The following is a 23,674-nucleotide window of genomic DNA, read 5'->3' on the forward strand; positions in this document are numbered from 1 at the left end:
AAGGTCGTATATTTCCAGGAAGATGTCATTCATCATACAGGCAAAAAGGTTTTCAAATTCTTGTGAGGTAATGTTGTCAGCCATATTACAAGAATTACTCAAAATTTGTTAGTCAATTTTAAGGTGTAAAATTATCAGGTACTTTTACTTACCTTTTGTGGTTTTGGGGGGTGTAGTAGCACTTTTCAGCCAGCAAGTGGTGATGGTACAGCTCCAAAGCAGGGCCTGCTGGTGATCTTGGCTGACTGCAGCTTGCTGGAGTCAAGATGGCAGAGCCGAGCCGCAGCTGGCGTGCGTGCACTCAGGAAGCTGGGGAGTGCCTCTTTCGCTGGTCTCGGGGCTAAGCTAGGGAGCTGAGACCGGACTAGCTGCTCCCTTTTTCGGGAATGGAGCCCTGTAGGTGTTCCCTGGTTATATGGAACTTTGCAGGCGGGTTTAGGTACCCACTAGCCGGGGAGGAGGCTGAGGGCAGGAGCCACCCAGGCTTTTGGAATTTGCACCACATGAGCGCCAGATATTGGTGAAATTATTTAGGCCACTCCACGTAGTTAAAAGGAGATTTATTTAATGGCGTAACTTACAAATTAAGGGATAGGTAGGTCGCGGGGTCTGGGGAAGGTGTATCACAGTCCAGCGGTGTTCTCTGGAGCTCTGCTTTGTCCACCTCCACCATCCAGGGTCCTGGAACCAAGAGAGCATTTGCCCATCCAGATCTCAGGTCCCCAGGCGCCTCCCTTGGCCCCGCCTTGTAGGCTTGACAGTTGCCTAAGTCTCAATAGGGGTTGGAACTTCCAGAACAAAGCTGGAATGGCTACCCACTACATGGGAGGGTGGCCACTCAGCCTGGGTGTATCTCCCCACTAATGATCTTGGTGAGGTACTTTGTCTCTTTTAAGTTTTGATTGTGTGGATTAAATGATAGAGAGCTTTACCCTGGGATCTGGCACCTAGGAACTGAGTGTAGAGCCACCTGCCCAGGAATAAGAACTGACACTCCATGTAGAACAGGTAAATGGGTCATTGAGATCTGCCTGCCTCTGCCTCCCAAGTGCTGGGATTAAAGGTATATACTACCACCGCCCAGCTATGTCATAGTATTTTCAACCCTCTGGTTGAGTAACATTTCATAGTAAACTGTCCTATTTCATTGGTATGTGTGACCTTGTGGATATGCTTTGGGAATGCCTTGGGACTCAATCGGCCTTTATTGTGCCCCCAGGAAGCCCCATGTGCACTCACAGTAACAGAATCTGCTGCTCGGGAGAGCTCCTGCTCTTGACTTAGTGCTCTGTTTCTTCAATCTTGTAATTCTAAATGGTTTCTGTAGTAGGGCACCCGCATTTCTGGTTTTCATGGTACTCACAAATGAGGTGATCCTTAATGTCACCACAGAACTGGTGGGGATCCTGAGGTTTTGTACTTCTGACAAGATTCAAGGTGACTGATGTTTCTGGCCTTCAGATCATAATTTGAGGTGCAAGACTGCAGTGTGGTAAAACAGCTTGGAAGGAATGTGAAATGCAGAGCTGAAGCCCATGGTAGCTGAGATATGGGCCCTAAACTGCTAAGTGTGAGGTGCATCTGTAGGTTCCATAAGCTTCAGTATTTGGAGTTATTGTTGTCACAGCAATTTAGCCTTACCTCAGTGAAAGATGTGAACTAGAGGAAGCCGCCTGTGAGGTGTGCAGTGGAAACAGCTCCAGGCAGAGTCAGCCTCCCTTCTCCTGCAAGGCCAGAGGGTATTCATGGAATAGTGTTTCAGTTCTATGGTTTTAGAGACTGAGTTTGAACCATAGGAAAAAGGTCTCTTAGACCTCACAGTGCAAGGGTTGTACTTTGAGTCAGGAACAAGGGGTGGAGAGCCCAGTGTATCCATTGCCAGGACTCCAGGGGCTCCTCTTCCCAAAGACAAAATGAGGTGGTAGCTAAAGGGTATAAGGCCTGGGAGCCGAGAAGAGGGATGACAGCACTGTCTTAATTAGAGTTTCTACTGATGTGAACAGACCCCAATAACTTGACAACTATTACAAAGGAAAACATTTAATTGGTGCTAACTTACAGTTTCAGAGGTTGAGTTTATTATCGTCATGGTGGAGAGCATGGCAGTGCACAGGCAGACATGGTGCTGGAGAAGGAGCTGAGAGTCCTACATCTTGATCTGCAGGTAGCAGGAAAAGCACTGTGTGTAAGTAAATTGTTTGCAGCTCTGTGGGTTTGGTCCTGGGTTTCAGCACCAACAATTAATAAATTGGTTGCAACAAGTCTGGGTTTGGTCCCGGATTTTGGCACCAAAACGTGAGTTTTGCAACTCTGGGAAAGGTGTCCTGACTACCTGGGAGTCAGGCAACACCTTGAGATGCTTAGGATAGCTCTGATGGCTGAACTGCAAGGAGACAGTTCAGCCCTGGAGGGCGAGGTATCCCGGACACCTCGAGTTGCTCAGAACAGCAGCTCTGCCCTGAAGGTGTCCTGTTTAGCACAGCTGTGACAGCTGGAACTGCTAAGACACAGTTCATCCCTGAAGGGAAGTTTTTCTGACTTCTTGGGAAAGTCAGGCCTGGAACTGCTTCAGCAGAGAAGGGTATCCTGATTGTTAGGGAAAGTCAGACTGTACCTGGTGTGATGGGGATGGTCTCCTCGCAGGATATAGCAATCCTGCTCCTCTCCTGGAGAGCTGCTTGCTACAGCTGAGCTTTGCTCAGCACCCACTTAAGGGGGCTTCCCAGCAGAGCTCTGCTTCTCTGGCCTAAGAAATTGCAGAAATGTAGCAATCCCCTCAGGCTCAGGAGAAAAGTGTTACTTTTCAGCTCTCTCTTGCTCTGTCCACTGAGGGACGTCTCAGCAAAGATCTGTTCAGATCCCCCTTGCTCAATCCACTATGGGATGTCCCAGCAAGGTTCTTCTGTGCCTCAGTGAATGAAGATTTTGAGAAAGAGATTTATTTGGAAAGGAGGAGTCCAGGAGAGTAGCCGCTTTTTTTCTAACTGACCAGGCAGTCAGCTGGGGTTCTAACAGCCTTCCTGGGAAAGTTGCCCCCAACAGGGCACTGCCAGGGAGGGGCAGGGAGAACCAGCCATGGAAAGAAAGGTAAGATACGTACTTCTGAATCCCTTGGCAATCTAGCTGGGCTGCCACTGAACCTGTGGGAAGCAGACTTGGATTTTGTTAGTCCGAAAACTCTCTGGGGTGAGGGGTACCGGGGGTCCCAGAAACACCAGCTGGAAAGAAGCCAAGTGTACAGAAGCAGGGATCTTATTTCAGACTTGCCTTGCCAGCGCCCTCTTCTGGCAGAGAAGACAAATCACAGGAGGGCACGGGAGCTCAAAGTGGAATTGAGTACTCTTCAGGGGAGGAGACTGGTGAAGTTATATTTTCAGAGGAAGACAACTGAAAAGAATAAATGAGCTGGGCATAGTGGCACAAGCCCTTAGTCTTGGCACTTGAGAGGCAGAAGCGGCAGATCTCTGTAAATTTGAGGACAGCCTGGTTTACATAGTGAGTTCCAGGACAGTCAGGACTGCATAGTGAGACCCTGTTAGAGAAAAACCAAAAATGAAAGAATAAAGGAAATGTGAACATAGAGCAGAGTAGTTCCCAGCAGAACATCTCCAGTTCCTGTGAGGAGGTTCAAACAGAGGTGAGGGAGAGGGAGAGGGGATAAGCTCTGTCTTGGATTCAGGACAAAAGGAGTTGGGGGCAGAATAAATGAGATTGGGGAGACAGTGGTGGCAGGGTGGCTCTGTGACCATGCTCAAAGCCCTGGCCTTGAGGGTAGTGTGGCCATGGACTTGACTCCAGGAGAGTGTAGTACTGAGGGGGCAGGTCCGTGGTCAGATTCCTACAGCAGAGTGAGGCCCCAAGTCGGGTTCTAGATTTTCATGAAATGCAAGAAAAGAGAACAAAAGATCAGAGAAAGGACGAGCTGTGAGGCTGAATAAAGCAAGCCTTCCAAGGCTTTATAAATATGAGAGACATTAAAGTCTGCACAGTGCGGGAGAGGGTGGTTCAGTGGGTAGCACTTGTCTGAGAAGCATGAGGACTAGAGTTTGCATTCCCAGGACCCACATAAAAGCTGGGCAGGTGTGGTAGCTGCCTCTAACCCCAGTGCCCAGGGAGCAAGGACAGAGAGCCAGCAGGAGCAGGCAAGCAGCGGCTTCAGAGAGAACTGCCTCAGTAAACAGAAGTGAGAGCGACTGAGGAAGATACCCATGCTGGTTAGTTGTTGTCAACCGTACACAAACTAGAGCCAGGAAATAGTGCTCCACTGTGGTCTCTGTTTCAGTGACGGCCTCTAGGTTCTTGCCTCGGTTTCCTTTGGTGACAGACTGTAACCTATAAGCCTGGTAAACCCTTTCCCCCACAACTGGTTAAAGTATTTATCACAGCAACAGAGAAACAAAGTAGGACAACAGCCAATATCAACCAAGAGTCTTCTGTACCTCCACACACTTGCAAGCATGAACATACACATGTCATAGGGTCACTATTGCTGTGATGAAACATCATGACCAAAAGCAAGTTGGGGAGGAAAGGGTTTATTTGACTTACACTTATAATCATAGTCCATCACTGAAGGAAGTCAGGACAGGAACTCAAACAAGACGGGGACCTGGATGCAGGAGATGATGCAGAGGCCATGGAGGGGTGCTTCTTACCGGCTTGCTCATCATGGCTTGCTCAGCCTGCTTCCTTATAGAACCCAGCACCACCAGCTGATGGATGGCATCATCTGCATGGGCTGGGCCCTCTCCTATAAACCACTAATTAAGAAAATACCCTACAGCTAGATATTTTTAATTTGTGTGGGTTTTTTTGGTCTGTGTATATATAAATTTCTTTTTACAATCAAATCAAAGTTTCCCCTCTCTCCCCTCTTCCCAGTTCCTACACCCCCTGCCCCGCATCCACTCACCCACTGTTTCTCATCAGATACAGGCAGGCATCCCTAGATATCAGTAAGCCATGATATATCAAGTTGCAGCGAGATTAGGCACCTCCTCTTCTATTATGGCTGGATTCCAAAGCAGGCAACACAGTCAGAGACAGACCCTGCTCTCACTGTTAGGAGTTTCACATGAAGACCAAGTTACACAACCTCCAGCAGGATCTTTTGGAGACATTTTCTCCATTGAGATTTCCTCCTCTCTGATGACTCTAGCTTGTGTCAAATTGACATCAAACCAGCCAGCACAGTACTCTCCCACACACCATACTCATATAAAACATTTTTAAACAGCCTGGTGTGGTGGCACATGCTTGTAATCCCAGAACTTGGGAGCCTGAGGCAGGAGGATCTCTTGTGTTCAAGACTAGCTTGAGTAACAGTGTGAGACCCTGTCTCAACAACCACCACTTCTTAGCATGTGATAAATAGAACATGTGGACAGAGAAGTCTGTTCACTAGTTTGGAAAGGCCAGGTCATCGATTTCTTAGAGGTGCAATACGAGAAAAGCATTCAGAATTCCTATCTAAGGAGGAAAGTGCCCAGACTCCTGAGGAGTGTGTAAGTTGTACAGCCAGAATAGGCTTAGAAGGACAGTGGCTTTTTCCCCAGAACAGGGATGTCAAAGGCCACACAAACAGGCTGCATCTTGGTGTTGATGCTGTGTCTGTATCCCCAGAGACAGTTTTCCCTGTGATATTTCTCTGGACTCAGTGTAAGGCAAGCAGAGGTGTGCTGGCTGGTTTTGTGTCAATTGCACACAAGAGGGTCATTGGAGAAGAGGGAGCCTCAATTAAAAATGTGTCTATAAGATCTGGCTGTAGGCATTTTCTTAGTGATTGATGGGGGAGGGCCCAGCCATTGTGGGTGGTGCCATCTCTGGGATGGTGGTCCTGAGTTCTATGAGGAAGCCAGCTGAACAAGCCACGAGGTGCAAACCAGTAAGCAGCACCTCTCCATGACCTCTGCATCAGCTCCTGACACAAGGTTCCGGCTCTGTTTGAGTTCCTGCCCTGACTTGCTTCAGTGATGTGGAAGTGAAAGCCAAACAAACTGTTCCTTCTCTAAGTTGCTTTGGCCATAGTATTTTCTCACAGAAATAGTGACCTAAGGCGAGAGGAAACTACTTGGGAATATTTCTTAGGATGGAGAAGTTGTGTAATACTGGATTTGTCTCGGTGCTGCTGAGGAGTGAGCAAGATCAGGTGATAGCTGCAGGGCAAGCCCTCCTATGGTTGTGCACCTGGTCCCCAGAGACAGGGAGCACAAGGCTGTGGTATGAGAACAGGGGACTGGACGTGGTTGACAGGGAGTAAGGGCCTGGACATCGAAAGGCCTGCAAATAACAACATACCCATAGCACAGGAGCCCAGAGAAGGGATCATGCCAGATTCTGTGAGAGTGGTGTCTGCCCTGAGTGAACCCAGAAATGTCCTTCAATGACAGATACTCAGGCTCAGCTCCACTTCCATGTTAGTGTTCATTACCCTCTTTTCAAGCAGTAGTTACTACTCCAAGAATAGCACAGTTTTGAAACTCTTGGTCCATATTCATGTGAGATAACTATTGTGTGTTCTCAAGCAACTCCAGTGTTCATGAGAAAGAAGAACCCCAGTCCCTGTCCTCAGGGCCCACATCACAGCCTCCTGGGGCAATAAAGAGGATGCTCAGTATTTGTCAGGCAGTCCTTTAGGTCTGTAGTGATTGGGGTCATTGCCACTGCGGCCCCATCTGTTTGCTTCCTGGTCAGCCATAGAGTCCTCGTGTCCACGGCCTATGAAACTCTGAAAGACTTCTCTCGCATCAATAGGAGAAGCAGAGATGGAAGAGATCCATCACCGAGATGCATGGCCACAGTCCACTGTCTGAGTTTTCCCCCTTTGCATGGTATGGATTTAGGAGGAACCCAGGAAGGGCCAGGCAGGAGGTCAGCCCAGACTGGTCACCCCACACTAGTTGAACAACAGAAACACTGGTGATGATGCTACCCAGGTCCAGTCTTCCAATCAATCTATGTTTACCTGATGACTTCAGCAGCCCAGACTCCTCCTGGTCCCCTTTGGGCTGCATCATAATTCCCTCTAGCATGGAAGTATTTGACTGAGTTTTTCCAGTTGGCTTCCTTCATGTCAGAGTTGGCTCACCACATATCCCCAGCCCCTAGATGGGAAAGACAGCAGGAACATGAACCTTAAAGCTCTGCCCATGCCTTAGAGAGAATGAAAGGGATGAAAAGAACTCATGGCTTGAGCCTGTGGTCAGAGCAGCTGTGAGCGTGAATGGAAGATCATCTCCTGATCCTCACTGTCCTCTCTTAGTAACTCAGGAGGGCCATTAGGGGGCCCAGCTGCCCTGTGTTCACCTTTCTTCCACAATTCTGCTGTGAGCTGCCCCTCGCCTGGGTGGGAAGCAGCCAATGAGGCAGCACTGTGTCATTACATAGCAGAGTGTGTCAGCTTCAGTATCATGGAAGTGTTTGCTACAGAGTCGTTAGCTTCTGCCATTAGACCTCAAAGCACATTTCCTTAGTAGTGCAACCTAGTGTCTCTACAGCCATTGAAAATGTCTTGCGAGCACACCACCTCCAAGCTAGGGCCAGTGTTTCTGGAGGCAGCTACCCTCAGCTAGGAAGTCCCATCCTGAGGTGACTTAGTATACAGAAGGCAGAGGGGGGCTGCACACAGGGAGCATCGACTCTGATCCCTAAGAATTCTGTCCTGACAGAGAGCATGTGCACCACAGTGACACTGTCATCTCTGCCCTTGGACTAGACTGCACAGGTTCTGTGCTGTCTTTAGGGAGCTTTGAAGCAATGATCTCAGCTGTGGCTGCAGGTTCTGATCCTCTGAGGAGACACTGAGAGTCACCATGCCAGGCCACACCCAAGGCCAATCTTGAGTCTCTAGGTGCAGGGGGATGACTGGTCCAGACCTGGGTGGTATTACAACTCTCTAGGTGATGCCATTGGTACCTTATATTGGTCACAAATGAATTTAGAAAGTGTCCGCCAGACTGACAGACAGGATTGTCCTCAAGCATAGCTAGGTTGTGATCTCTGCTCTGCCCCCTGCTGTAGGCAGTGCATTTCAGGAAGTCTTGCCAGAGTCCCTGGTCCATCCTGACAAGCAGGACAGTGAGTCCAGCTCTTCTGAATGCTCAGGTGTTGTATAACAGGTGGTGTTAATGAGGGTCCATGGAATGAATTCACAGAGGCACCTCAAAGATGAATCTTAGCCTTTTCCAACTGCAAGGTGGATTCATCTCTCTGGACTGAACCACTGTAGCTTAGCAAAGGGCCCTTTCATTGTTATACAATTTACACCTTAGTAAGTCAATTCCATTTACCAAAACCTCTTATCTAAGCCCCCTAAAGGGACAATGCAAAATGCAAATTCTCAGTAAAGGAATACCACAGTGTTTTGGGTCCTAAACCAAGTTTGCATAGGCTTTAAACCCCTTAGGAAACTCTCAGATAAGACTTCAAACAGAGGGTACCAGAGACAGGAGCTAGCAATCACAAAAGGCAGATCAAAGCTAGGTGCTAACACTCCGGAATCTGCAGGAATTCTCCCAACACTCAGGAGACCCCTAGAGGCTGTGCCTCTCTGCCCCCAAAGCCTTACCATGGTAAGCCTCTCTAAGGAATGAAAACCAGCTTTGACTGCTGACTTCCAGGACCAAGGAGCAGAAAATGAGTCCAGTGAGAAGCTTCATCCTGCTGAAATGAAAGGACAGGCTGAAGGAGACGCCCACAGTCTGGCGCCTCCCTCTTGAGTGTCTCATCCACAGATGCCCTGGTTGTTCTGTCTTACTGATGTTCAGTAGTGTCCTAGCAGTGGCCCCTGGAGACCTCACAGCAGGACCCCGCTCAGAGCCACAAGGTCTCAGTTCTGACCCCATCCTGCCTGCTGAACTGTTTATGAAGGCAGCAGGCAGTTCTGATGGAGCTGCAGGAGCAGAGACTAGATTACTACTCTCTCCAGGAGCCTCTGATTCAGCAGGAAGCATTTACCACATGCCCCCTCATCTGGCACAAATCCCACACCAGGTGAACGGAAGTGAGGAATTCCCTTGAGAGGAAAGCACACTTGCTGAAACACAGCACACACTAAGTATCTGTGCATAGGTTTGTCCCTCACCTGATGTCTGGTGGGCAGAGATGGGTGGCTGTGGCTGTCAGTGAGAGGAGGCTGGTATTTATGCTGAGCCTCCCTGCTGGGGTCAGGGGCAGAGAGAGACTGGCATGGTGCTTGGGGAAACTCCCAGCAGGTCATTTCTTCTAAAAGGCTGCAACAGAAATCTTGCTCCATCCACAGGTCATTTCCTGTAATTATGCAATGTGAACACACTATACACCTTTGTCTTTTCAGTCTTCTGGGTCAGAGTACATACTTTTTAATACTGATGGAACTGAGGATGCTGAGAGTCAAGGAGTGGCCATCTCAGTAGAGGATCAGGGCTCCTAAGGATAGGAGAATAATTCCTGTAGCCAACACTTGCTTTCCCAGGCATTGCCTCAGGTTGGTTTTTATTTTTTTAACCTGGAACTGACACTTTACCTTCAGTCAGTCAGTCAGTCAGTCAGTCAGTCAGTCAGTCAGTCTCTCTCTCCCCCTCTCTAGTTTTTGAGACAGGGGTTCACTGTGTAGCCTTGGCTCTCTTGGAACTTACTCGGTAAACCAAGCTGGCCTAGAACTCACAGATTCACCTGCCTCAGCTTCCCGAGTGCTAGGATTAAAGGCCTGTGCCACCACCGCCCAGCTGGCCATAAGTCTCTTTTTCATGTCTAAACTAAAATTGCAAAACTGACCAGCCAGCCCCACCAGACATTGTGTGTTTCCAAGGCACCTGTAGCATTTTCACTAGCATACTCCGCTCTCAGCTCTTAGGGAGGCACCTCTATTTCTATGTTCTTTGTGATGTGACAAAAAGATTAACTAAACTGTCTCACAGGGACAAGGTACTAGAGGGGCCCTACTCCTTTCTTAACTCAGTCCTAGGAAGGAGCATAAGGTCAGGGCTAAGGCTTTGGGGAGTAAGGAACTAAGAAACACATAGAAGGGAGGAAGGAAGTACCATTTCTCACAGAGAAGAGCAGCCAGCAGAGATGGTGGTGGTGGGGTGAGGGAAAGCTAGGTCAGGCACTGAAAGATGAGCCTAGCTCTCAGGGCTGTATTTCCCAGAGGATCCCTCTTAGCCCTCTCATCAGTGTGAGTTGGAAATCTCAGGGTCATCAGGGGTAGGAGATGAGGGCTGGCATTACACCAGCCTGTACATGTAGGAACACAGCCTGCTGCCATCCAGAAAATAAGCTCTCTTGCTCTTCTTAAGCAGAAATATTCTAGGGAGAGGGTTCTGGACACCACAGGCAGCCTAGACAAGGTGACATCATTACAAACTGAAGATGGATGGAGGAGACGGACTGATTCTCTGCCTGAAACTAGTTTCTTGTTCCTCCTCCTTTTGCTGGGTTTGGTTCATCCCAGCAGACAAGCTCATTTAGTCTCTTCTTTCTGATGTTCACTCTCCTGTCATCCTGCTCTTCTTCCTTGGTATGAATGAAAAACAGACTTTTAAACTCCCCAGGGTACGTAGCATGTGGGAGGCGAAGAGAGGGGCATCAAGATTCTACCTGACTTTACAGATGTCTTATGTGCACACATGCCGTTAGCGGAATAAAAGAGGTCAGTTACGGCCCCTGTGGCCTGGCCAGCAAGTTAGGAATCTGACCAGTCTACCTTCTTTGTTTGAGGTTAAAGATTCAGAAAGTAGTAACAAAACAAAAAGTCAAACCCAACTGTAGCCTTATGACAGATGATGTTTTGTTTACATAATGATTCCAAGGACTCCCACATTGTAACTTCAGAGTGACAGCAGAAATTGGGTCTGTACTGTCCCTGCATGTATGTGGTGTTTGTCATACCACCTGGAGGGTGGTCAGCAGCCACTCATCACCATGTTTGTCCTAGTGGGACTTGCAGAACTGGTACACTGGGCTAACACCATCCCTGTACTGAAAGGTCCGGCCTCGTGGTGTTTATGTTGCAGAGACCAATAAATAAGCACACGACACAAAGCAGGCCACCCTCAGTGTCTGGATTTAAATTATCCCTGGTGATTGTTGGGAAGAAATGGTTTTTTGATCAGCCATAGCAACTTTTTGAATACCAATCATTTTCACTCTTTCACAAGATAAAATAATAATAATCTCAGGCTGCAATGATGGCCCAACACTTAAGAGCATTTGCTGCCCTTTCAAAGGACCTGAGTTTGGTTCCCAGCATCCACGTTAGGCATCTCACAACTGCCCATAACTCAGTTTCAGAGTATCAACACTCCTGTCTCAGCAGGCTCCTGCATGTGTATGATGTAAATAAACTCACACAGACATACATACGTACATATTAAATAATAAAAACAAATCTTTAAAATTAATCTCTAGTAAATTTTTACAAATATTTTCAGAATCAATTTTTACAAATATCATAATCACTTGAAAATACATTCAACAATCCACCAAGGATTTTTATATAATAAAATGACTAACTACCCTAATTGTCATGAGAGAGCTTTTATCCAGTAATTGATGGAAGCAGATGAAGAGATCCACAGCCAAGTACTGGGCTGAGCTCCTGGAGTCCTGCTGAAGAAAGGGAGGAGGAAATGTATAAGCCAGGGGGGTCAAGGTCATGAGGAGGGAACCCACAGAGACAGTGGACCAGAGCTTGTGGGAGCTCATGGACTCTGGACCAACAGTTAGGGAGCCAGCATGGGACTGACCTAGGTCCTCTGCATGTGTGTGACAGTTGTGTAGCTTGGTCTGTTTGTGAGGAGGCTCCTAGCAGTGAGATCATGACCTGTCCCTGGTGCTTAGCTGGCTTTTGGGAAACTGTTCCCCATGCTGGGATTACTTCATCCAGCCTTGATGCTTTGAGAGGAGCCCGGTCCTTCCTCAACTTGATGTGCCATGTTTATTCATGCCCAAGGGAGGCCTGCCTCTTTCTGAATGGAGATAGAGGAGGGGTGGATGGGGAGGGGGGTAGATGAGAGGCTGGGGTTTGGAACGGGAGGAGAGGAGGGAGGGGAAGCTGTGGTTGGTATGTAAAATAAATAAATAAATAATATTAAAAATAAATAAATAAAATGACTAAAATAGTAACTACCTAATTACTGACCAATGAACTCATTGATGAATGTTTTGTGTACAATCCACCTTAACACAGAGAAGAAGGGGCTAATTTTATCTTCTCCCAATGATACAATAACTATGCATGATAAATTCCAAAAGTAAAAAATTGCCTCATTCATCTATGTCTGTGTGCCACATGAATGCCTAGTGCTTCTGGGCCAGAAGAGGGTGTCAGATGCCCTGGCACTGGAGGGAGAGATGGTTGTGACCCACCATCTGAGTGCTGCTAACTGAACCCAAATCCTCTGGAACAGCAGCCAGTGCACTTAACTGCTGAGCCATTTCTCCAGCCTAGGTGGGTGCCGGGATCCAGGTACAGAAGGTTTAGTTTGGGTGCATAGGATGGAGTTATTCTTGATCCTTTGACTTTTAACAAAGCTTCAAAAATGATTTGATAATTTGTATCTGTAGCCTGGCACTGGTGGTATTCTACAGTGCAAGTTCCAGGACAGCCAAGGCTACACAGAGAAACCCTGTCTTGAAAGAACCAAAAAAAAAAAAAAACTATGTCTAGAAATGAGTTTTTATTTGAACCAATTTTTATGGTTTCATGGAACAATTTGGTTTGAGCACTCTGTAACGCACTATCCCTTTCACAAATGTTCTCAGAGGAGAGCACCAGCAATTTGTGTATAGGATGCAGTTATCTGCTGGCCCACACTGCAGGTAGACTCCAGATTCCAGTCACTGTTGCAGACAGTAGGGTGGAGACTGAATCTTCCCTCTCTCTGTGGTGTCCTTTGCCCTGATTCTTTCCATCACATAAAGCTCAGCAGGCCGCAGAAGGCAGGAAGACTGTGGAGAAGAGAGAAGTGCAGAGTTGTACACACAGGGCCTGCTGGTTTCTTCTGATGCTCCTGGGTACTTCTCACTCACCAGGTCAAAAGGATTTACCCTTCACTGTGGGTGCCAGCTTTGGAAGGGACACATCTCCACAGAGCTAGGAGTCTATTCCCTTCACCATGTCCTTTAGACCAGCACACGTGTGACTTGTGAGAAGAGGCTCAAGAAGGACACACTTCCCTCTGTCCCTCATGGCTGTAATGGGCTGCTTGCTGCCAAGAAGGGGGAAGGAAATGGACAGTGGAATTGACTGCTAAGCCCCTGTTCTGAATTATTTTATTTCTTGTTTTTTCTTCATGGGAGATAGCAATCTTAGGCTGTATGTATCCTCTGCTTTAATAGTTCCTTAACTGAACTTTTATATATACACTCCTTCATATATTTTTCTATTTATTACCCATTTTGTTATTAAATATCTAGGAGAGTTGTCTTAAGCATGCATCACCATCCCCTCATTATAAGTCTCACATTCATGAAATCATAGGCTGGACTTGGCCTCCACTGTCTGTCCAACATCTGCTTCAGTGACTGTTAAATAAAAGACCCAGTGAATGCTTGTCCTATGATTAAACAGCCATGGGATAAAACCCAACACCTTAGTCACTGACACCCATGAAAGTATAATGGAGCAGAAGAACTCCTGTTGCTGACAAAATAGCCTTGGGATTGCCATATACCAAGGTACTGCTCACATGTGGATGGCACTGCTGTATGGAAAACTACTGTGTTGCCATTCACATGAAACCACAGCACACAGAATTCTATACAGGCTTTGATTATGGTAAAGAATATCTCCAATCCTGGTTTGTACTTACTCCAACGCACTTCTTTTGGTTAACCACGTTAGTGTACAAGAGTCTTCCCTGTTGTGCAGCAACAGCCTCATATACCTGATACTCACTATTTCTTTGTCGTACCTGGAGACAACATGGGTGAGTTAGCCTGTATTGTCTAGCTGTGTGCAGGTGCATGTGCACACAATGACCTGGGTGCCTTCTGCCATACTGTGATATTGAGGAACTATGCCCTCCATAAGTAACCAAGATGGTAGAGCTGTTAGGACAATTGTGGGTCCTTTGAGAGTTGGAACCTTACTATAGAAAGTATGTCACTGGGGGTGGGTTTTGAGTTTTTATATCTTATTTGCTGTTTACTCTCTGCTTCCTGCCTGCCTTTGAACTTCCTGTTACTTCCTGCCATGTCTCCCCGCCATGATGGATTCTCATTCCTTTGAAACCATAAGTACAAAATCATTCTTTTGTACGTTTCTAAGTTATGGTATTTTTGTCTTGGCAATAGAAGAGTAACTAAGATTCTACATCTCTCAGAGCACATCCCTGTCTTTAAGCAGTGCATGTATGTAGGTGAACACGCCACTGGTGCAAATTCAGAAGGCCCAGGAGTACAGAGGCATGGACCCCTTGATGCACACTTTGTTGGCTGTGAAAACAGCAGAAATGCTACTGAACATCACTGGGGCCACTCCACCCTACGCTTTTTCTTAGACACTATCCCCTCTACACCAGGACTTTGAGGGTCTCCCAGTTTCACTATGGGGCATAGCTGAAGTCACTCTAGGTCCTGGAACCCAAGGTGACTCTTCCCCTCTGGACCATGCTGTTTCCAAGCCCAAGGTGCTGGATTTTAAGATCTATGATGGGAACTCAGGTTCAAGGCCTCTCCTGGACAGATCCTGTGGTATTTTGTAACAGGGCTTTCACATACGGAGAAGCATGACAGGGTACCAAAGGGACAATGTCCAGGATTTGTTGCCTGAAGCTGGATTGCTGTGAACCATGGCCCTTTTCTAAACTAAGCCACCCACCCTAGAATTCCTGTAAGCCATTCATTTTTTTAATGGATGGGCCAATTTCCAGAAAGTCTTCTTAGGGAGTTCTGAGGTAGAGCTGGAGTAGGCAGAGTGCTGGCTGAGGGCTGCTATGTTCTGGGTGCTGGTCCTTGAATGACTCCTACAGACTCTTAGGCTCTCTGTAGACTCTCTACAGGCTCTTTCAGAGAAATGGATCTGGACATAGTTTCTTCTTCCTGTGTAACAGCATTCTTCCCAGAAGGGGTCCTGCTCATGATGGAAGGAATGGGTTGACTGTGACTCTCTGACACACGGATCCCATTCCTTCGGGTGAAACTCGAACGCTCTGTCCTGTATTTAAGGTTTTCCAAGTTCAGAATTAGTCTGCAATTCCTAATGTGTGTGCTTTCGTTTTGTTTATATTGCATTGTTTCAAACTACTCAGGACTTCACACATGTGAGCAAGTACTATACCAATGAGCCACATTCCTAGCCCCACATTCACTTTTGCGTGCTGTATGTTATCTCTAAAAAGAAAATCTTGTTTATAAACACTTTTTATGAAATGTCTCAAAAATATATGATAGACATATCTATCCCTACTAGTCAGACTTTTTAGTTTTTTTCACTCTTGACCCTCCATTCCCTCCCCCGTCTCTCTCCCTCTCTCTCTCCCTCTGTTTCTCCCTTTCTCTCTCCTTCTCTGCCTCCCTCCCTTTCTATCTCTCTCTTCCTCTCCCTCTCTCCCTCTACCTCCCTCTCTCTCATCTCTCTTCTTCCTCTTTTTTTCAATAGATTGAAGCCTGTTGGTAAAACCAGCAAAGCATCCCCATGATTCACCTTGCAGTCTACTTGGTCTTTAGGAGAGAGTGTCATCCTGGCTTCTGGGTATCAGCCACTCCACAGAGTCCCCAACTAGCAAAGAGGGGAGGCTGCTGCCTCTGTCCAGAGTTCTGAATATTCAATTCCCAGGTTCCCTCACTAAATTGGCTTTCAGTGCACAGCCTTCATTCAGTGACCAGTATCAGCCTCCTAGGATCTTCCCTCTGCTAACAAGATCTCACTAGTCCACCTTACCATGCTAACCATGCCAGCATCACTGACAGTCCTTGTTGCTCTACATGCAGCTTTCCTAGTGTTCTGCCAGAGCATGATTTATGGTCCATCCAAAGCTCTCTGTGCTGGACCAACAGCACTGGCTGCTGCTATAGACTGGTTCTATCAAAACCTCTCCCTGCAGTTCTGAATCAGCACCCTCACCCATTCAAATGTACTCATAGGGATCCTGACATCTTCAAAAACAATTCCTCTCATATCGAACATATCTGGCCTTTGTGTCATTCGTTTTCCCCACTAATCCATCCTACTGGGTGCCTGCTTCCAAGTTTCCTAGCATGAGCTTAGCTTCTGCACTGGAAGTTGACAATGAAAAAAAAAAAAAAACAAACCCAGCAATTGTGCATCTTCTGACCATTCACAATGCACCATCTCCTTACCTCTCTATTCTGGTCTTTAGCCACATCAGAGTCTGCTTCACAGTACGTATACATCATTGTCTCCTCATCCATCCCTTCAAAACTCTTGTAATTTGATGATCATTTCCACAAATAATAATAGACATTTGTAAGAAAAAAGACAAAAAAGAAAGAAAGAAAGATGGAAGGAAAGAAAGAAAGGACTGCAGCATCATTCTGAACAAATGTACATCCACAAGCCATTATCCAATCATCAAATAACCAAAAGTTCAAGACCCCCTAAATCCAGGTGGTTTCAGTGGGTGGGAAATGGTGTCCACCAATTGGATCATACTCTGCAGCCACCTGGGTTTTTTCCCTGATTCACAGATTACCAGCTGTGGCTTAAAATTCTTTCTGCTGTTTACTGTCTTAATTCTGGATATTGTGTTTGAGAAATTAACATGTTGTGATCTTTGCTGAAGAGGGGAAAATTCTCAGGCCCTACAGCTCCTGAACTCTGCTGCCAGGTTGACTCTCCAGACTGCAGGCTACTCGCTGCAAGTGGGTATGTCTGTGAGGTTTGCTCTAACTCAGGCTCATAGGTTCCCACACAGTGGGGGACCCATGGACACATAAAGTAATAATTTCAATCACAAACTATCATAATTTTCTATATATTAGCAATGTCCATTATGACTTCTGAATAAATGAATACTCATAAGAAATCTACCAACTTTATTGCATTTCAATCATTCTGGCAGCCTTCAAATATACCACCTTTACCACCTGGCTATGTGCATTGACTGACTGATCAAACATTAGAAAAACTGTCCCCACCCCATCACAAACGGGAGCATTGTTAGGGAGCAGAGATTCAAGACATCTGACTTTACCTACCAAAGTTCCACATAGGCCAACAGCAAGGAAAACTAGATCCTGGATAGATGACACCTGTCTCTGCACACCTTAAGGAACCTCCTTACCCCAGCGAACCCTTCCTAACCCAACAGCCAATCAAAAAAAAAATCAAAACTATCCTGTGTCCTCTGGTTAAGCTGACATGTGAATAAAGAGTATCCTGGAGTCCAGGGAGATTCCTTTGTAGTCTTTCATGGGAAATGACATGGTGGGACTTTCTCCAGGAACCCAGCCAGGCACACATGCCATTGGCCTCAATGGGGAATCTCAACATAAATAGCAGCATCCTCTCCCTGACAGCCACAGACTATCACCTACTCTCCAGGACTCAGGTGAGAGATGACTCCATGGACTGACCTACACAAACACTTCTGCTCTTCTGTCCCAGAGTGTGATTTCCTTTTAATCTTTGTGTTCTAAATATATATGGTGTGTTCTAAATATATATGGTGTGAAGTTTGTGCTGTGCTTCAGGGACATGTGGGAAATGCCTAAATATATATCTTTGTGTTCTAAATATATATGGTGTGAAGTTTGTGCTGTGCTTCAGGGACATGTGGGAAATGCCTCTCAGTGAATTGTGGGTTCCTGTAGGGGGAGACAATCTGCTCTCGATGTCTCTCTTCCTCCATCAGTGATGTCTTGCTGTCCTCCCAGACAGACTTGGTTCAGGGCTGATGGGATCATAACTGAAGGCTTGTGATTTTGAGGAAGGTCCTGTTGCAAGGTCACCTAGGTGTCCCACTGGAATTCTAGTGAGTTGCAGTGGGAATGGACAACTAGCTTCTTCCTGGATTACAGATGTTTAAGGGGAAGGTACAAATTTGCGTGTGTCTCCTAGATTCTCTTTTGATTTCTTCAGGATGAAGCTTCTCACTGGCCTCATTTTCTGCTCCCTGGCCCTGGGGGTCAGCAGTTGGTTTTCATTTACTGGTGAGGCTTACCGAGGTAAGGCTGATGGATGAAGTATGGCTTGTGGAGTTCAGCCAACTATTTCAAAGCTTTTTCCCACTGCCTTGGTATGTACTTTTTTGGGTTTTTGTAGGGTGCCATATAAATATAAATCTTGTACTAGTGACTGTAATGGTCTGAACACAGCAGGTGGCAGAGCTGTGTTTGAACTTGGCTGAGCCTGAGACCAGTCTAGCCTGGTTGATGTGCCTTCTTGCTGTCTCCCATGTGAACTTCTTAGGAGCATGTGAAATCCCCAGTAGACTTCAATGCTACTGAAGCCTGTGTCCTCTTAGAGTCTCAGGAACTGATCTTGGGTGTGGCTGTCATGGCAGCTTTCAGTAAATCCCTATGTGACTGAACCTACAGCCACCACTGAGGACTGTGGCTCTAGCTCCTCCTCAAGCATCCACCCCACTGCACAGTCTGTTTAGAAGGACTAGAAGTGCCTGTTTACAGTGATGTGCATGCACACTGTTGAGATGGATTGCTTAGAAATCAGTACAGAAGTGCTCCCCATGTTCAGCCTTTCTCCCCCTTTCCTGTGTCTTCTGCATTTGGAAGTCCCTCAGAAACTCAAATTCATTCTCGAACACTCATTGTGGATTAAGGTTAATGTGACAGTGGCTCGGGACATTTTCAATTTCTGAAGGTACATTAGATGACTACTAGGGGGTTGTGCTGTTGGGAGGAGAGACGGATGCTGGAAACATATTCAGTGCTCAGATCAGCCCTGGAAACGAGGGACCCAACACAGCAATAGAGCCAAGGCTGAGAAGTTCTGTTCTGTGATGATAGCTCCCGTCTTTCTGTTCCACATTCCCATTGTGTAAAAAGAGGCAGCTCACATGTACACAGTGTTTCTCACACTAACACATCACAGGTGGACTGTCTTGTTTTTAAGGATTTTTAATTCATTAGTTTTAAAAAACTTTTCTTTATCAATTCTTTGGAAATTTCACATCGTGCCCCCCAATCCCTCTCACCTCCCAGTCCCTCCATACCCACCATCACCCCTGCAGTATGCTCTCCCAAAATTAATTCAAAACAAAGCAAAACAAAAAACCCACCTCACTCCTCCGTCTTTCAACACGTCCTCCTTCATCCTAGTGGTATCGGGAGCTGCAGTGTGTCACGAAGTATACCCCTTTTGTCCAGTCAGCCCCACCTACCAATTATTCACTGTAATGAGTCATTGGTCTGGTTCATGGCTTCTGATCTGGTACACCATCAACCCTGGGCCCCCACTGAAACTCCTCCTGGTCATCCTGTTGTTGCCCCGAGTCATGGAGATCCTGCAGTCATTGTTCTGAAGGACCAGTGCCCTTGTGCTCTCCAGCAGGTCATAGATGGGGCAGCTACTAGGGTGGGCCAACCCAAGGCCCGGCAGGTGGGTCTGGATGGTAGATGAGCTGGTCAGTCTGGGCCACTGGGACCACCCCCTTAGGGAAGGGTCAGAGCCAGCACTCCTAAGCCATGCCATCTGGGCCAGCTCTCCCTTGCCAGAGGCAGGGCCATCTCTCCCATGGGGGAGGGGAGATTGCGGCACCAGCTCTCACAGGAGCACCTTCTAAGAACTCTCAGTAGTAACCTGGAGAGGCCAGCTAGGGTTAGAAAATGTTCTTCTCTACCATGTCTCAGGCTGCTCTGACCACAGGCTCAAGCCATGAGTTTTTCCATCCCTGTCATCCTCTCATGTTGTCTTTCCCACCCAGGGGCTGGGGACATGTGACAAGCCTACTCTGACATGAAGGAGGCCAACTGGAAAGATTCAGACAAATACTTCCATGCTAGAGGGAACTATGATGCTGCCCAAAGGGGTCATGGGAGAGTCTAGGCTCCTGAAGTCATCAGGTAAACACAGACTGTTGGGACACTGGGCCTGGGTAGAAGGTATTGACTGTGCTAGGAGACCAGGGGCAGATGAGCCCCAGAGAAGGTCATGCCAATCTGTGGCCCCTCCCCCTCCTGCTCATGCAGTTACTTCCTCCATTCATGCTCAGTGTGGATCCTGGGCTGTGGGCAGAGTCAGCACTCAGCTCATGCTTGATAGGCCTGTTTCCAAATGCAGACAGGGAATGATTCATCCCTGCCTGTCTGGTGATGGTCATTCAGTGTAGGGTGGCCAGACTGGCCTAAGCATTGCTGGGCTTGGCAGGGTCACTGTTTCAGGCCCTCTTTCCTGGCCCTTCCTGGTTTCCTCCTAAAGCCATTCCACGCAAATGAGAGAACTGGGGGTGTCAGCTGTGGCGATGAAGCTTGGTGATAGATCTCCTCCATGTCTGCTTCTCCTAGTGATGCAAGAGAGGGCATTCACAGTCTCATGGGCCATGGACATGAGGATTCCATGGCTGACCAGGAAGCGAACAGATGGGGCCGCAGTGGAAAGGACCCCAGTCACTACGGACCTGCAAGACTGCCTGCCAAATACTGAGCATCCTCCTTACTGCCTCAGGAGGCTGTGCTGCGGGCTCTGGGGTCAGGACATGGGGTTCTTCACTTTTGTGTCCACTGTGGGTGTGGAGGGCATACAGTGCACATGTAATAAATTCATAAGAGATGAAGTTTCCTGTCATTGTGTTTTAGTGGGTGGAGTTGTGTGGTATAAAGGGTCAATACTAAACACAGTCCGGAATAGAATATTTAGGCTTAGGACTGATATTCTCAGAAGTTACATAGAGAGATAGCTCTGATGACTGCCCCATTCCCCATTCAGGCTCATGTGACTATTCAAGTCCCTGAAGTTACAGAGATACTGTTTTTAGACCTTTCCATATTGTGACCACTACCCTCTGTGCCTACTGTTCCAGAAATTTCTCTTCTCTCGCTGCATTAGTCTGATATTTCTCTGCCTCTGTGGACAGCGACACAACTGTGGGAAAATTGCCGTGGTGAATTCTGCCTCAGCCACTGCCATTTTGCTCCTCTGTCTCAAATACACATTTCTCTCACTTCTTCCCTCCCTCCCTCTTTCTCTCCCTCCTTCTCTTTTTCTTTTTCTTTTTCTCTCTTTCTTCCTTCCTTCCTTCCTTCCTTCCTTCCTTCCTTCCTTCCTTTCGTTCGTTTCTTTCTAGATTTATTTATTATATATGTCTGCATATATGACTGCAGGCCAGAAGAGGGCACCAGATCTCATTACAGATGGTTGTGAGCCACAACGTGGTTGCTGGAAATTGAACTCAGGACTTCTGGAAGAGCAAGCAGTGCTCTTAACCTCTGAGCCATCTCTCCAGCCCCCCAGGCTTTTCTGTATAGGTATGCCACTCTGCTTTATCCATCATGTCAGGGTCTGACTCAAGGCTTTTTCATTATGACCCCTTTTCATAGAGAGAAGAACATCACTTTGAGAAAGCCTTATCTTAACCTTAGGAATCCTAACCTAGACACTGCACTGGGGACCAGGGATATAGCTCAGTTGACAGAGTGTTTGCTTAGCATTCATGAACCCTTAGGGGATCCTTTGAACTGTGTAAACCTGGTGATGGAGCACATTTATATTCCTTGCACTGGGGAAGTAGGGGCTGTCAGACCAGGTTCAAGACCAGTGCTGGCTATATAGTAAGTCAAGGCTAGCCTGGGATAAATGAGACCCTGTGTCACAATAAAACACACACACACACACACACACACACACACACACACACAGAGATATGGATACATATGGATATATATCCCTCACATTAAAATAATAGCAGCATTGTAATTTCTAAAGTACTAGGGGTATAGAAGTTGGTAGAGTGCTTACCAATATGAATGAAACCCTGGGTTCTATTCCCAGCACTTCATAAATTGGGTTTAGTGTCTCTTACAAAGTGCAGGCAGGAGGATCAGAAGTTCAAAGTCATCCTTGGATACATAGGGAGTTGTAGATCAGCCTTTGATAGTTGAGACAATGCCTCAGAAACAAAAACATTTCAGGTAAATGGATGGAGCTGTAAACAATCATCCCAAGTGAGCTAACCTGGTCTCAGAAAGGCAAACATCACATGCTTTATCTCTTTTGTGGATGTTATCTCTGAATTTGTGTTTCAGTTAGAATTCTCACAGAGGGGAGGGATCAGGAAGGCACAACAGGTGGGGGTAGGTTTCAAGGGGGAGTGGGGAGTCAGTTTTCTCTGAGGGTGTGAACCATGGTAGGTGGAAGAACACACATCCCAGATTTGGAGGACACAAACGGGACTTGGTGACTTTAAAAAGAGAGAGAGCATGGAGATGGGTGCACAGAGAGGTGGGAGGTGGATCTGGGAGAAGCTGGGGGGTGAATATGGTCAAATAAATTCTGTGAAATTCTCAAAGATTTCATAAAAACATTACTTTAAAAAGAAGGAGAGAAAAGGAGAAGAGGAGCAGGTTGGATGGATGAGCAGATGAAGAATCCTGGCACACAAGTCTCACAGCCTGAGGTCAATCCCCAGAGCCCATGTACAGGTGAAAGATGAGAACTGACCCCACTAGATACCCTTGGACCTCCACAGCTGTGTGGTGGTGTGTGCCACACATACACTGGCCACCAATAAAAAATGCTGGGGTCTGGAGAGATGGCTCAGTGCTTAAGAATGTAGTGTGTTGCTCTTCCAGAAGACCTGAGTTTGGTTCCCAGCACCACATTGGGAGGCTCAGAACCACCTGTGATTCTAGCTCCAGAGGATCTGGCTTCCTCTCTGACCTCAGTGGGATGCTGCATTCCCACATCCATGTAATTAAAAATAAAATAATAACAAAGGAGAAAATGAACCTGTTTCAGGCATTAGTGAGGCAGTTTTAAATGTGTCTCTAAGGAAGTTTCCAGAGAAGAGGAGGGAAAGTTTCACCCTTAATATGGGTGACACCATGGCATGATCTCAGATGGGCACACATAAAAATAAACAATGAAATAAATCTAGTTTAAGTAAGTAAATCTTAGTGTGCTTCTGTTGCTGTATATAATATTACCCTCTGGAAACTTTATAAAATGTAGAAGTGTATTTACCTCATGATGCTACAGGCTGGGAAGTCCAAGGATGGAATCTGGTCCCTGGTGAGAGTCTTGTATCTCAGTCCCTCTGAGAACATCATACTGAGAGACAGATCAGGTCTGGTAGCTCAAGTCCCTTCCTCTTCTCACAAAGACATTAAAGCCATCATGGGGTCCCATCTTTATGACCTTTTCTGATCCCTACTTAATTCTAAACCTCCAAAACCCACTGCCGGCTGAAGCTGGGGATGAAATTTCTAATGTGTGGACTTCTGGGGAGACATCCACATCACAGAGGCTTCTGTCTCTGTCGGGATTCTGTCAGGAAAGAACCCAGTCAGACAAGGTGGCAACAGCAGTGTTCCCCAAGGGTTGACAAGGTGCCGAGACATTGGGGCACCCCTGGACACAAAACACTGAATCCTATCAAAGGCTCTCTCATTTTCTGTATATTAGCAATAGAGCAAGGCTAGAGGAAGGACAGAGAAGTATGTCCCTGGGACTGGGCGTTGAGTGTTTAAGGTCTCATTCCACTTCTTGTTCTCTCTGTTTCCTGCTTGGGTTTGAGCTGCCTCCTCCCGCTGCCATGCTTTCCACTAGCTGCCATGT

At 46.9% G+C, this 23,674-nt stretch overlaps 2 pseudogenes; one reads left to right on the plus strand and one right to left on the minus strand.

The window, feature by feature from the left end:
• Positions 1-20,675, plus strand: part of LOC131922600 (serum amyloid A-5 protein-like) — a 174,502-nt pseudogene extending 153,827 nt beyond the window's left edge.
• Positions 6,559-8,657, minus strand: LOC131922690 (serum amyloid A-5 protein-like; annotated as a pseudogene).
• Positions 20,676-23,674: the final 2,999 nt, after the last annotated feature.

This window comes from Peromyscus eremicus, chromosome 1, assembly GCF_949786415.1.
Source record: "Peromyscus eremicus chromosome 1, PerEre_H2_v1, whole genome shotgun sequence".
NCBI classification, from domain to species: domain Eukaryota; kingdom Metazoa; phylum Chordata; class Mammalia; order Rodentia; family Cricetidae; genus Peromyscus; species Peromyscus eremicus.